This window comes from Haliotis cracherodii, unplaced genomic scaffold, assembly GCF_022045235.1.
Source record: "Haliotis cracherodii isolate W230 unplaced genomic scaffold, xgHalCrac1.p SCAF_2, whole genome shotgun sequence".
Taxonomy (NCBI): Eukaryota; Metazoa; Mollusca; class Gastropoda; order Lepetellida; family Haliotidae; genus Haliotis; species Haliotis cracherodii.
Genome location: NW_027266275.1, coordinates 48184826 through 48200720, shown reverse-complemented (window position 1 = coordinate 48200720; position 15895 = coordinate 48184826). Strand labels below are relative to the sequence as shown.

Sequence of the window (15895 nt, the reverse complement as noted above, 5' to 3'; positions counted from 1 at the left end):
TCTGTGAGGATTGCTCGAGGACACGAGTACCTACAAATGATGTTGTCAAAGAGGACAGATGCAACTTCTTTGCTAACTTTAGATTTGAGTGGGAATGAGTGAGTGAGTGAGTGAGTTGGGTTTAACGCCGCTTTTAACATTATTCCAGTTATATCGCGGCGTGTCAGCTTAATGTGGGAGGAAAGCCCAAAGTGATGCAGGTCTCAGAGGTTTACCACTTCGGTGAAACCCACGAGCACGGGTATGGTGCTGACAAACCTAGAAACATAATCGGGGTGAACCGGGATTCGAACCCACAATCATAGGTTTCTGGCGTGTCCAGGGGACGCAACTCTGCACAGCGAATCGCGGCGCCTTAGACGACTGGGCCACCCGTGCCCCCTGAGTGGGAATGCTTCACACAAGCGTGATGCTGAATCAACACACCAGTACGTACTGGTATCCTTCTGCTGTTTTGGTGAGCTTGCCAATTAGGTCAATGGACCAACGGTCGAAAACATCAACAAACGGCAGGGGTCTCAGTGGAGCAGGGCGGTAATGTAATTTGTCGCCTGGCAGTCAGTTCTTGAGCCAACCCACATCTTGACAAAGTTATACATACCAGGCCAATAGTACTTGAGCCTGATTGAGGCATAACATCATAACATCTGTCCACGCCGAGGTGAGAGGACAGAAAACTGTCATGATGTGGACAACTGTGGTTTGGGTATGCATACCTGACGGTAACACCGTTTGGGGTACGCCCCCCCCCCCCCCATCCCTTTGATCCCGTGGTGTGTAATGATGAATTAGTAAACCATCATCAAGACGTTATCAGGGGCCTGTAGTAACACTCGGCGGGCTGATTTGTTATTGTCTGGGAGTACATTGTCCGTCAGATATCGGATTATGTCAGCAAATGCCTCATCTAGCTGTTGTAATTTAGCTAGGTGTGCCACCGAGATGCCAACTGCTTTACAATAATCCACTGGGGTTTGGTTTGGGTCAATTTGTGATTCCTCGTCGGTTATCAGATCTGTTTGAGGAGTAGTGATGAAATGTATGCCCAGCTGGTCCTCGTCATCATACGGAACTGCAGTGGCATAGGACCATCTACTCATGCCATCCACATTGCCATGTCAAAAAAGTGCTCAGCAAACCACTAACCAAACCAAAAATTCTCCATCCATCAAAAAAAACAAACAAAGTAATCATTAAACTCCAAACAGGACACACCAACCTAAATAACCACCTAAATTTTTAAAAAAAAACCCCACTACAGGTAACTGCCCACACTGCAAACAACTAGAAACCCCAGAACACGCACTCATCCACTGTACACATTACCTAACACATCGAACCGCATTACAAACCACCCTCAATCTAAACAAGGCTCTCACTCTAGAAGCAATACTAAACCCACAAAATAAACTAGAAAACTTCAAGGCCTTAGGCGTATTCTTAATCAAAACGGAACTAATAAAACGCATCTAAAAACATTATAATCTACCAAATCAAAATCACATAAACAAACAAACATCCACCATACCCAGCTCCCTTAGTTCTACTCCCCAACCCCATCGGCATCTATTCCAAATCTCAAAATTCCCAAATTCTATATAAGCAACCACTAAAGCCCCCTCTTGTGTTGCACACACCACTTTCGCCCCTTTCGGAAACACATTAAATGGCCTGGCCGGGCCCGTGTGCGAAATACGCATCAGTCGGAAAGCGCACGTTAAATCTCCAAAGTCAGTAAGTAAGTAGTTTGTACATCATTTGCTTGATAACGGTGTTAGAATCTACACCGAAACGTCGCCCAATTGTAATAAAGAAGTTGCTCATCCATAACAATTTTGTCTTAGTTACCATTCCAACTTCTGAATGCCACTCAAAGAAGGATGTTCCTGTTAATTTTCATCAATCTGTGACAGTACCCGACCCATGCTGCTGTCACATCATGAATTTCCTTCACTGCAAAATTGCATTTTGAGGGCTTGAGTTTAGGCCCAGCCTCCCTAAATTTGTTGAAAACCGCTTCTAAGTGTTGAAGGTGTTCGTCGAAGGACGAGCTGTGAATGAACAAGTCGTCCAAATATGTTAAAACATATTTGTAAGACATTCCTGAGAATACTGAGGACATAATGAAAGCAAAAGAACTGAGGGCGTTGACCAGTCTGAATGGCATGACCATGAACTGACCGTGACCAGGGGCAATAAAGGCGGTTTTCTCTCGACTGTCTGGAAACAGGGGAATTTGATGATAACCGCTCATGATGTCAAGAGATGAGAAAATTTGGGGATGACTATTTCCTAGTGATTCATCTATATTTCCCACTGGATAATGCTGAACGAGCATGACTTTGTTAAGTTCGCGAAAACCGATACAGAATCTTGTATCGCCTGACTTTTTCTTAACTAGTTAAACAGGTGCCGACCATGGGGAAAAGGATGGTTCAATGATGTCATTTATTAACATATCCCTAATGTAAGTGTCCATATCATTTCTATGTTTTGGATGTACTGGATAGGGGCATTTTCGAACGGCCCAGTTCAGTGATGTCTTTAGCAAAGCAGTCATGGTGTCGATGTTTTTGGTCCTCAGACAAGTCAGCTTGAGAGAGGTCAATGTCTAGTTCAGCTGCTCGTTGTCTCAAGTCAGTAGCAGTTGAATTGTCAGTCAATGAGATGTGGTTGATTGACTTTAACTGATCAGCTGTAGTGTCTTTGAGCGGTCCCAAGTCAAAGTTGGAATCAAGTGACTCAAACATAGCAATAGGTGCATTTGCCGGTAAGGTAGAATTGGTAGGGTTGAGTAATCTGTATGGGACTTGAGAGTCAACACATCTGACTACACAATGAGTACCTATCACCTGGTGTGTTTGGGTTAAGTCACTAAGTGGCTGTAGTGTACCAGAGGAGTCGGCAGGCGTGTTAATTGGAATGTGCAATACCAAACATATTTCCGACCTTGGGGGAATGCTAACATGTGTGGGACATCTTGCCAAGAGGTTATCCGCATGGGGGCTGAGTCCAGTACATGTATCAACAAGGGCATTGAAGGATGTATTGGTGATAGTGACCAACAAAGTGCTATGTGCCAAGCTGATATTGTTCAGGGTATTAGATATGAGTGGAGGTGTACAAGTAGGTTTCTGCTGTGACTTTAGTGCACCGCTCTTCTGGCATCATTGCCTATATTGTTACTGAAAGGGACACATACGAATAAGATGACCTTGTTTGTTACATTTATAACAACGGAGATATTGGGCCTTACATGGCTGTGGCGATAAATGAAAATAGCCACAGGCATGACAATGGAATTGTTTTGAATAGGAATTCTGTGCAGCAGCACCTTGGAATACTGGTTGTTGACGTGAGGGAAGTTCTGTTATGTGGGTTATTGGACGTGGCCGAAACGAAGATTGAAAATGATGAACTTGACCTACGTAGTCTTTGGGGTGAGAAGCAGTATTATGATCTATGCATTGGCCATATGGCTGGGAGCGATAGCTGCATTGATGTGTGGCGAATGGAGTGCGTTTACCTTGGCCGTAAGATCAGTGATGGCAGACATCAGCTGATCATATTTGGAATCTGATCTCTGACGTTGCATCAGAAATCTCTGCACTGTCAATTACCTGCTCTAGCGAGTTATGGGGATGGGTAAGAATAAACTGACAAATATGGGGCAAGGTATTACGGATTATAAGATCCTTGATATAAGGATCATCATTTCTATGGAGAAGTTCGGCTTCATGACAAATCGATTGTAAGAAAGTGGAAAATGGTTCACCAGCTGTTTGTTTATGATCCATAAGGGCATTTTGGCGAGTAAGGAGGCTTATGGAGGATGGGGAATACCGCCGTAGGAAGGCGCTTCGTAAGTCTGGCCAGGACATTGAGGCAGTGTTCTTGGTACCTTCGTACTATTCGGCCGCCATTCCAGTTAGATAAAGTGGGAAGATATCTTGGTGGTCATCATCAGCGTAGTTTTGGGCAGAAGCAAATTTCTCATAGGGGCGGAGCCAAACTGTTGCTGCTATGGGATCTTTCCCATCATACATAGGTAGGGGGAGGCGGGAACAGTTTATTGCCCTTGACAATGTAGACAAGGTATTGGCCTGGGGTTGTTGGATGGGTGCCGGGCGCGGGAACGAGGGATGTACCTGTCCCCTTCCCAGACCAGTGTTCGTCTCACGTGTAATGGATAATGGAAAACATACAGGGATGTATCTTTTCTATAATTATGTCTAGAGTGACCAGAAGAGTTACATATTATCCATAATGATTATATTTCAACAGTTGGGGGGGGGTAGCGACGTTTGTTTACCCACACGCTACATACAAGCAATATGAGGTGAGGTGAGGAGAGGTGAAATTGGGTTTAACGTCGCGTCCAAGATTATAGTGCTAGCCCACTGAGATACCATGCTGCAGTTTAACATGAATACCCCACTCAGACACAGTACACTGACTCCGTGCCGACAAGTCCTTGTTTTAGCCCCTTAACGCCGAGCACCAGACAGGGTAACAACAAGTACCATCTTTTAACGTCTTTTGGTATGACGCGGCCGGGGATCGAACCCCAGACCTTCCGCTCTCCGGACGGACGCTCTACCACTAGACCACGGAGGCGGTCACAAGCAATATGAAAAGTCTGTATTCGTCAATTTCCCAGATCAGTGTTCGTTTCCCGTTGAATTGGTTATGGAATACACACAGGGATGTTTCTTTTATATGATAATGTGTAGAAGGACCAGCAGGAGTCATACATAGTAAAAATAAGAAATGTATTAAAACAGTTGTGGAGGTAGAGACGTGTATCATAATATGGGTAGGTTTCTCGACAGGATAAAGCCAACGGATAAAAACCATATCCGTTGGGGTCATACGCGGATAGAAAGAGTCATACATAGTAAAATGAATAAATATATTACAACAGTTATGGAGGTAGCGACGATTATTTACCCACACTCTATATACAAGCAATTTGAAGAAAAGTCTGTACCTGTCCCTTTCCCAGACCAGTGTTCGTCTCACGTTAAATTGATTATGGAATACACACAGGGATGTTTCTTTTGTATAATACTGTCTAGAGTGAACAGACGAAGGGTTACATATTATAAATAATGATTATATTTCAACAGTTGTGGGGGTAGCAACGTTTATTTACGCACACGCTATATACACGCAATATGCATGAAGTCTGTACTTGTCCCTTTCCCAGACCAGTGTTCGTCTCGCGCGTAATTGATAATGGAAAACACACAGGGATGTTTATTTTCTATAATAATGTGTAGAGTGGTCAGCAGGAGTCATACATACTAAAAATAATGAATATATTACAACAATGGTGGAGCGACGATTATTTACCCACACGCTATACACAAGGAGCATGAAAAGTCTGTACTTGTCCCTTTCCCAGACCAGTGTTCGTCTCGCATTTAATTGATAATGGAAAACACACAAGGACAAGGATGTTTCTGTTATATGATAATGTGTAGAAGGACCAGCAGGAGTCATACATAGTAAAAATAAGAAATATATTAAAACAGTTGTGGAGGTAGAGACGTTTATCATAATATGGGTAGGTTTCTCGACAGGATAAAGCCAACGGATAAAAACCATATCCGTTGGGGTCATATACGGATAGAGATGCAAATATCAAAGGTCAAGTAGGGACTACTTTCACTGTTTATAAACAAACATGGCGTCGCCCTGTTCGTTCGGCGATCGAGTCAGAATTAACCATCGAGAATCTGGATAAACTACAGAGATAACTGCTTGCATTATCAAAAGAACAGTCTAATATACTGAAAATCAGTGTCTAACTGTGACGTAGCTAAGGCATTTTATAAGTTTTGGCAACTTTGGAGATATAAATTTCGACACAATTTTGCGATGGCACGAGGCCTAGCCAAGCGGGATCAGTAGCCATATCAGTGCTTTGTAGACCTCTGCGGCTTGAACCTTTCTCCACAAATTAAAATAGTTGGATTTGGCCGAAATATGTTTGAATTGTTACCTTGTTTCGTTTTGTCGCTGTGTGTCTCACTACACTTCTTAACGTTATGACCGGACAAACCAAGAGTCAACAACGTCCGACCGTGGCCGTGACGTCTCATAGACTAGGATTAGAGTAGCTTCCCTTTGACTAAGGGCAGTTTCTCTAGCGGACAGGCCGATGGATTGACGCGAAAGGCAAGTAAAAATAATTGTTGTTTTGCGTATATGTTGCTTCGCCACTGTATAAAGAAAGAGATTTCAGTTGGAACTATATTGGCTACTGTAACTGTCCGACTGACACATCACTTACCCTGTGACGTAATAAATATTTATGCGCGCATTCCAGGAAAACTCGCAATGTTTCGGTATTGTTTCTGAGAGGGAAAGCGATTTTGAAGCTCAGAGTTAAGGAATGACATTATACGATAAAGAGGTTATCACGCTTGTGTGTTTGGGGATGGTAAATATCCTGTACTAGGAATAAACATTGTATTTAGCGAGCCTTGGCGAGCCAAACACACTCGCGCGATAAGCTCTTTATTTACGCACATGCTATACACAAGCAATATGAAAAGTCTGGACTTGTCCCTCTCCCAGACCAGAGTTCGTCTCGCGTTTAATTGGTTATGGAATACACACAGGGATGTTTCGTGTCTATGATAATGTGTACAGTGAACAGTAGGATTTATACATAGTAAAAATAATAAATATATTACAACAGTTGTGGAGGTAGCGACGATTATTTACGCACACGCTATGTACAAGCAATATGAAGTCTGTACTCGTCCTTTTCCCAGACCAGACCATACAGGGATGTTTCTTTTCTATAATAATGTCTAGAGTGAACAGAAGAAGAGTTACATATTTTAAATAATGATTATATTTCAACAGTTGTGGGGGTAGCGACGTTTATGTACGCATACGCTATATACAAACAATATGAAAAGTCTGTACTTGTCCCTTTCCCAGACCAGTGTTCGTCTCGCGTTTAATTGGTTATGGAATACACACAGGGATGTTTCTTTTGTATAATAATGTCTAGAGTGACCACAAGAAGAGTTACATATTATAAACAAGAGTCATCCGAAGATGACATATCCCCCCGACGTGGCATGTCGGTAAACTGTGTGTACCTTCAAATGTATTTAGATTGGCAAGGAAATCTTTTTCCTTGATGCCAAAACCAGAAATATAATGAAGGTTATTAAATATTGGTTCATGTAGCTCACTTTCTGATGATCTCCTGAAATTTTAATAACAATAACTTCGCAGATTCGCATATGAATAGCTCTGTAGTAGCCTCATGACACAAGGCATAAAGAGAATGTACTAGGTTATGTAGCTTACATCATATATAGAATATGATATCGGTAAAGAGTACACCTTAGAGTGAGTGAGTGAGTATGGTTTTACGCCGCTTTGAGCAATATTCCAGCAATATCACGGCGGGGGACACCAGAAATGGGCTTCACACATTGTACCCATGTCGGGAATCGAACCAGGGTCTTCGGCGTGACGAGCGAACGCTTTAACCACTAGGCTACCCGACCGCCCCAGTACACCTTAGAATTATATGTCAGGGGCTACAAATTAAAAAGATTAAAATCTATAAATAACAAACTGCACTACTAGTGAACATGATTGATATGTGCATAAAGTTTGGCGAATCTCTGTCGCATGGTTTAGAAGATATGCTCCAGACGAGGACATTACCCTAAGTTCATCAATTTTCAATTTAAATTGAAAAAAGAAAAAAAAAGAAAAAATCTGTTAATAGCAAAAGCACCACTACATAACCTGCTTGATAGGTGTAAAAACTTTGGAGAAGCTAAGTTGTATGGTTCGGGAAATATGGTCCGGACAAGAGCACTACCCTCAAATTTCCTAAGTTCATATTTCTATGGAAACGACAAAAATATAAAATTCTAAAAATCTCTAAATAGCAAAAGGCACTTCTACTGAGCCTGATTGTTTAGTGTACCAAGTTTTGCGAAGCTAGGTTGTACGGTTTAGAAAATATGCTCTAGACAAGAGCAGTACCCTCAAATTTCCTAAGTTCATAATATTTCCATGGAAACAACAAAAAGTATAAAATTCTAAAAATCTCTAATTAGCAAAAGGCACTACTACTGAGCCTGATTGTTAAGTGTACCAAGTTTTGTGAAGCTAGGTTGTACGGTTTAGGAAATATGCTCCGGACAAGAGCACTACCCTCAAATTTCCTAAGTTCATCATATTTCCATGGAAACGACAAAAATAAAAAATTCTAAAAATCTCTAAATAACAAAAGGCACTACTACTGAGCCTTATTGGTAAGTGTACCAAGTTTTGGGAAACTAGGTTGTACGGTTCAGGAAATATGCTCCGGACAAACAATGATTACAGACGGACAGACAGACAGACGGACATACTGATGGCTATATCGCCCCGTCAATATATGTCGGGGGGGGGGGGGGGGGGGGGGGGGGGGAGTGGTGTAAATAATGATTATATTTCAACAGTTGTGGGGGTATCGACGTTTATTTACATATACGCTTTACACAGGCAATATGAAAAGTCTGTACCTGTCCCTTTCCAAGACCAGTGTTCGTCTCCCGTTTAATTGATAATGGAAAACGCACAAGGATGTTTCTTTCATATGATAATGTGTAGAAGGACCAGCAAGAGTCATACATAGTAAAATGAATAAATATATTACAACAGTTGTGGAGGTAGCAACGATTATCTACCAACACGCAAAATGCAAGCAATATTAAGTCTGCACTTGTCCCTTTCCCAGACCAGTGTTCGTCTCGCGCGTAATTGATAATGGAAAACACACTGGGATGTTTCTTTTCTATAATAATGTGTACAGTGACCAGTAGGAGTCATACATACTAAAAATAATAAATATATTACAACAATGGTGGAGCGACGATTATTTACCAACACGCTATATACAAGGAGTATGAAAAGTATGTACCTGTCCCTTTCCCATACCAGTGTTTGTCTATTGATAATCGAGAACTCAAGGGGATGTTTTTTTTGTATGATAATGTGTAGAGTGGCCAGTAGGAGTCAAAATAGTAAAAATAATGAATACATTAAAACAGTTATGGAGGTAGCGACGAATATGTACTCACAATATATACAAGCAACATGAAAAGTCTGTACTTGTCCCTTTCCCAGACCAGTGTTCGTCTCCCGTTTAATTGATAATGGAAAACCACCCGATCCAGGAAATATTACCTACTACTAGCACAGAGTTGTTAGCAACTATGACCTGCTACTAGTAGGTACAAAGACGGTCTCTACGTCTCTGGAGACTAACATTTACTGCTAGTACTAGCTAACGGCAAAGGAGCATGTCTAAAATGATTTTCATTGGTCAACGAGTCTACGTCGACGGTATGCAGGCCAGGCTCTGTCTCAACAGAAAAATAAATAGATTACCGCAGAGCAACTTCAGCCTGTAACCAGCTAGCTTTCTAGATGTAGAAGTAGCTTCGTAATGGTGAAATGCGCCATGCAAACCTTTCGACCACCATTCCAGTATGTTCCCAGTCACCAGGAATTACAAATAGAATCTACATTATCATGAAGAAAATTATACAGTAACCATTGACAATTACATCACCAGCTTTTCACATGACCTCGTCATGCATCATCATCCGCCGCCATTTTGTGTAAGGTCACGTCATTTGTTCCACTCAACCTAGGCCAAGTTTAGACTAGTTAATTGTGTCTTTTCTCTAAATAGAGCACAACAAACGTGGGTGTTTTCATAACAATAAATACTCTTCAATATTCCTACCATTGCCACAAATGGGAACGTAATGTCGTGCGTGTTTTCTACAGGTAGCCTTGCATTCTTTGCGTCCCTAGAAACAACGTCGACGTGCACAAGCAAGGTCACGCATCATAAATGCCGTTTATTCTAAAAGAAAGAGTGCTTTACCGAAACAGTATGTCCTACAGTACCACCTATCGTATATTGTATTGGAGTTGTTGCCTGGTATCAAGCGCCCATGTTTTGACGCGAATCACTTGCATCCAAAGACGATTGGGTCACGTTCCTTTTCAGAATCGCTCGTTTCTTCTAGTCCAACTGGTAGTAATTACTAGTAATTAGTACTTACATATATATACTATTATATGTCGTATTTTGTTTACATTTCAGCAGTATGCATCGGAGGCAGGAAATTTATTCAAGCTCTGAAGTCCCAAACAACTGAAAATGCTCCAAAACACCATCACGTGACCCTGGTATTCTCAAAGTGCTGATGAAAGTGTTTGTTTTGTAGGCCTAAATTTTTGTTGATAGTAGAGAGGCTGATTGATAGACTTTATAACAAGTCATGATCAACATTCCCCAACTGTTAGTTAATTACACTGGTCAGTCTACATCTGTATTGTTTCTTTGCAACCTCTGTCAACAAACTCAAATTTATCCATTTATACCTGAATAATTGTGTTGTCATATTTTAAGATTATGACTAGGCCTACAGCATCTAACTAACTGTAATCCTCTGATAACTAAATGTCTGAAGGCAAAATACCATTTTATTGATGAATATACCTCCATTTAACTCATACAATTTAGTGTAGGGTGTAATGTTGGAATGTTTTTGTTGACAGTAGCAGACACTACATCTGCCTATGAACAATGGACAGAACTGAGAATACCATATCATGAACCATAGTGAACACTGCTGGCAACATCCTGTTTTAGTAAGTATAATTGAATCCCCAATTATAATGTCATTGTACATACAAAAAATGACATAGTGTTGTTTTTAAATAGTGATCTGTTTGGCAGTGTTTTATATATTGTATATTTTTCATTTCACTTTGTCTACTGGCCTGCATTTGTCCTTGTCATTTTCCTGTTATTTCTGATACATTCCAAAATAAGATTTGTCTGTACAGTACCAGTACACTTTAATAAGGACTAAGAGCAAATGTGCCTATTTCTCAGTGTTTTAGACAATTTGTGTTGTACCCAAATAGAGGGAATATTGTTACTGTAGTTCTTGTTATTGTCTTGGTGGCAAGTGCCACATGATCATGGGCACTACTTCAGCATGTTTAGTTATACACATTTACCAGTGAAGATCAGGGTCAGAATTGGTCTTCAGCAAACCATGCTTGCTTTAAGAGGCGACTATCCTTGTCATAAGAGGCGACTAACGTGATTGAGGGGTCAGGCTCAGAGACCATGTTGATGCATGTCATCGTATCCCATTGGCATGGATTGATGCCCACGATGTCATTTACTGGATTGTCAGGTCCAGATTTGATTATTTACAGGCAGCTGTCAAAGCACGAATATTGCTTAGTACAGCATTAAACAACAAACAAACAAAGTTATACAGTTCAATTTTTAAATAATCTTATACTCTAGTATTATAATGTGCTATTTTTATTGATTATTATGAATACAGACTGTTTGTATCAGTTTGTAAGAGACACAAACCAAGGTTCCCACAACTATCTGCACATGCTTTGTCGTAACACAATTAATACGGTATCTTCAGGTTATGTATGTTTGTAAAATGTGCTAGAAAGTGTCCACTTTAGTTGTAAAATCAGTATCTTCCTCACAACAGAGCTAATGTGCACTACCTTGTTGTGGTATTTTCTGTTGAACTCGTCTCTGTCTTTCTCAAGTTATGTTTGTGCAAGGTGCCTACCTGGTGTATTGATAATATTACCTGACAAGAGTCAAGTTTGCTCATCATATTCTGAAATACGTGTCTCCAATCTAATAGAAATGGGAAAAGTAATACAAGCGAGTCACCATCATTTTAACCGATGCTAGGGTTGTCAGCATAAAGTATATGTTTTTTTATTAATATTATAAATATTAAAACTCTTTGCACCTGAATTGGAAGAATTGAACATTATAAGAAAACTGCTATGTTCCTTTTCAGCTGACAGGCTGTTTGTGGAAGATGTAAGGTCAAGTGCTAGGGCCCCCTGTTTAGTTTAGACCTACATTGTAAATGTTTGCACTAGACCATGCACTACAGGGTTTACCCAAACCTCTTAAAACTGGGGACAAATTTACTTTCTAATCTTAAAAATATCATCTTGATTCTCTAATCATACTGTTAAAATTATGTTTTACGTACTTATCTAATCTCTCTGGAATTCCTAATCCAATTAGATAGTAATGTCCAATATTTTTTAATATATTTGCAGATAACAAATTGCTATAGACTAATAAGGCAACTGCTATATTGTATTCTGACTCTTTACTGGACTCACCAGACTCTGCACTGTATACTACTGAACACAATGAAGTATCAACGTCTTTTGCACGAGGTTCTGTTGTGTGTATTTCAATAACTTGCACATTTATGAACTTTAACCTTAATGTAATCCTTGAATCCATTGATGCTTTATTTTTACATTTCTTTAATAACCTACAATTGTTATGAAGCTGTCATTTTTTGTGTGGTTCCAGGAATAAAGTCACCAGAAATGTATTCAAAATTTTTATCTGAGTTTGAGTATGACCAACATGGCAGATATGTTTAAAATGTTGTTTTCTTCCACTTCTCAGACATATAAGTTATTGTACCGTAAGTCATCTATAGTGTAAAAACATGTTGATTCATTTGTTTGCATATTTAGCTATTCCAGAACTGTTAGATGATATTAAATTGCTGTAGAAGGAATTTATTTCCATCTATAATGTCATTATGGTATACCAGTGTGTATGACAATTGTTTTGAAATTCATCAATATCTTCAAATATGATCTATTGTATCCAGTGACTGACATGTTAGAAAGAAGGAAGTTAGGCAGCACCCAATCAGAGAGAGTACCATTAGACACATGTGATCAAGTCCAATTCAACACATTGCCCTTATGTATGATGGTCACTGTCAAATGTTTTTCATGGATCTCTGTGTTTGAAAACCAACTCATCCTGATAATAGGTTTCTGATTATATTGCCTATTAACTTACACAAGATACACAATTTTGAGTAATAAACAGTTGAATGTAGAAATCTGTTAATGTTGACAGGAAGAGAACAGTCATTATCTTAGGGTTATGTTGAATATCATTAACATGATTAAGGCTTTAATGACTTATTGATAAATAAGAAATATACACAGCAAATTCTGTCATTGTCATTGTAGTATTTGTCTATACTATTACTTAAACACTACATTAATAGCCATAATCACATTCAATTACAGGGATCGATTTCTCTACATACAAGCCCCACCAGTGCAGGTAAACACATTGCTGGGTCCACTTGCACAGAACAATTTTAGCACTTCAATTATTGTAAATCCTTAAGATCACGATCTTAGGCTTCGGCTACAATCACTGTCCAACTGATCAAAGGGATTGTAGGCTATGATCATTGTAAGCTACAAGCGAAACTTACAATTGGTCCAAACCAGTCTTAAGTAGCTAAGATCGTTGTGGTCCCTGAATAAACTTGACAAAATGGCGTGCAGGACCTCATCTAATTCACATAAATATTCTGCCTTATGTTCAAATATTGCCTCGTTATTTTGTTAACTTTATGATTCAAATCAACACTTTAATTTAAGATTTAACGTCAGAAATATCGTTAATTGCAATGGTGAACCACTTAACTATTGAATCGATAGCTAAAAGTAAAAGTACTCTACCCACCGGACTCAATGCTGAAAGAAGTGGGAAACAACATACCTTTTCACTAATCAAGGGAAGGATAAAAAGTTGTATGCAAGCGATTAGTAATGTCCCTGACCTTTTCGATAACTCAAGGGCAGCTAATCATAGTTTATACTCTAGATGAGAGTGGTTTTCCTTTGTGTAAGCATGTAGCGTAGAATCTACCTTGCCCAGTGTATTAATGTTGTAGAATCGCTGAGCTCCCCCTGTTATTCTTTTCGGTCCCATTCGTGTCAGTTATTTTGTCTTTAGTTCATCATTAAATTAATCTACAAATAAATATTAGATGAAGTCAAACATGTTTAAATCTAAAATCGAGTTGGCAGGGGACGAGGGATTTTAAAATCTGAATTAAAAAGAAAAGAAAAGTATTTATTAAACAAGCAAATACACATGATGAGACATTTGAAATTTGTGTAAAATTTCCCATAAATAGCAAAAGTAAAATTTACACCTTCTTAAAATAATTATCAATATAATTAATACCAAGTGAATGTATATTAAACAACTGCTTTCTCGAAACATTATTCATTATTATTATTTCCCATGCATTCTTGAAATCCTGCGTCTTCCTGTGTTTTGAAAAGGTACTCATAACATCCTTTGTCACAGCAACGAAATGAAAGCATGAAGGATATATTTAGGATTTTACGAAAAGCTCCCCCATGTTATGTTATTAGGAAATATTTTTAGTATTATTTATTTTAATTTTCATAATGATTGTGTCACTAAATAATATATTTATTCGTATTTCAATACTTTTGATAAAAAAACATGAGTAGGTATTTCTCAAGTTGAAACAGATAACAATTCCTAAATCATGACACTATTAATGCCAACAAAAATATATGCCATCATTCTAGTAATCGTTTCCTTCAAATTATTGGCACCTTTCTTGAAACTGTGCAAGGTGCCATGGAGGGAGGTACATGTTGTGTCGTGAACAGTTCCACTTATTGTATACGCAGGCAACTGTAGACAGGAGTCAAGTTTAAGATATTTGTACCTCCACCGTTGAAGATTTCAATCTTAGATGAGCCGTCTTACAATCACACTAAGATGGGTTTGTGCAAGTGGAATAGGACAATTGTATGGTGATTGTAAAATTGATTGTAGCCGCCTAAGATCGATTGTAACTAAGATTGTTCTGTGCAAGTAGGCCCAGGTGTCGGTAACTATTAGGTGAGGTTAGGTCGCACCCAGTGCAGGTAACATTTCCAACCATAAGTGGAAAACTGAATTCTTTTAGAACTGGCTGCAAGTCTTTTCGAATCCAGGAAACAAAAGTTCATGAAAATAGTGAAATACACAGGTGGTCTGAATGCATTGAACTTGCAGGACTCTTCACAATTACCACTAGAACAGTCACTCATGAGGTTACAATCACAACAGACACTTTGAGACTTCTGTTTAAGGTTGTTTACTCGATATCATGATATGAAAAGGCATGTACAGATTCACGTCAAAATAAATTCTAGAGCACATTCTCAAGGGGTTTTTTTCTTTGAATTTATTTAAAATTCAAAATAACAGAAAATTTTGGTGGTGCAACCTGCTTAGTTCACTTTGTTGCACCTGGTGCAGGTGGTAAGACAGAAAAAAATGAAATCGTACCCTGAATTATAGACCAAGGCCCCGATGACTATGACTATGGAGTAGCATTGATTATCATCGTCATATTTTTTATTTCAGTTGGCTGACAACAGCATCTCTCCTGATCAAGTGAAAAGGAATCCTATGACACCGCTTGATCTTTGTCTGACATGGAAATCTGCAAATCAAATAAGGTGGAAGAATAACATCTGGTTAAAAAATTTATGTGGAAAAGTAAGTTGTTCTTTTACATTTTGGGTAAGATTAAACTTCCAAATTTCATCAGGGGTTTGAAAATTAAAGGATGATAAATTCCTCATGGCTTGTTGTGTGTTATTTATCCACTGTTTCCTTTTTTTGGACTTTTATTTTTATAAAATATACATTAAATGTAAAACTAGGCAAAAAGTCAGCAAAATCAGTCAAAATCAAGAAGGTCCGAAATCGCAAACATAACTGCATTGAGGTGGGTGTCTGAGTTGAAGCAAATATTGATCTGAACAATAATCTGTCAGCAGGTCAAAAATCACCCACGTAACTGCTGTTATCTGAACACAGTTCAGGTTTGAGATTCACCATGAACTTTTCAGGTATTGAGGGGTTGTGGGGTCCAAAAGTCATCTGAAAATGATTGAACACATGAATAATGGACAA

At 39.1% G+C, this 15895-nt stretch overlaps 1 long non-coding RNA gene across 5 annotated transcripts in view; it reads left to right on the top strand.

Annotated features, from left to right (window-relative positions):
• Window positions 1–15895, top strand: part of LOC139469191 (uncharacterized) — a 31555-nt gene that overhangs the window by 14198 nt on the left and 1462 nt on the right. The window contains exons 1-4 of one of the 5 annotated variants that reach the window (XR_011653718.1): window positions 9231–9653; window positions 10151–10233; window positions 10606–10698; window positions 15341–15475. This is a non-coding gene — a long non-coding RNA (uncharacterized lncRNA). Of the gene's footprint in view, window positions 1–9230; window positions 9654–10147; window positions 10268–10605; window positions 10699–15340; window positions 15476–15895 lie in introns of those variants that run through there. The other 4 variants (XR_011653719.1, XR_011653715.1, XR_011653716.1 and 1 more) reach the window with 4 other exon arrangements.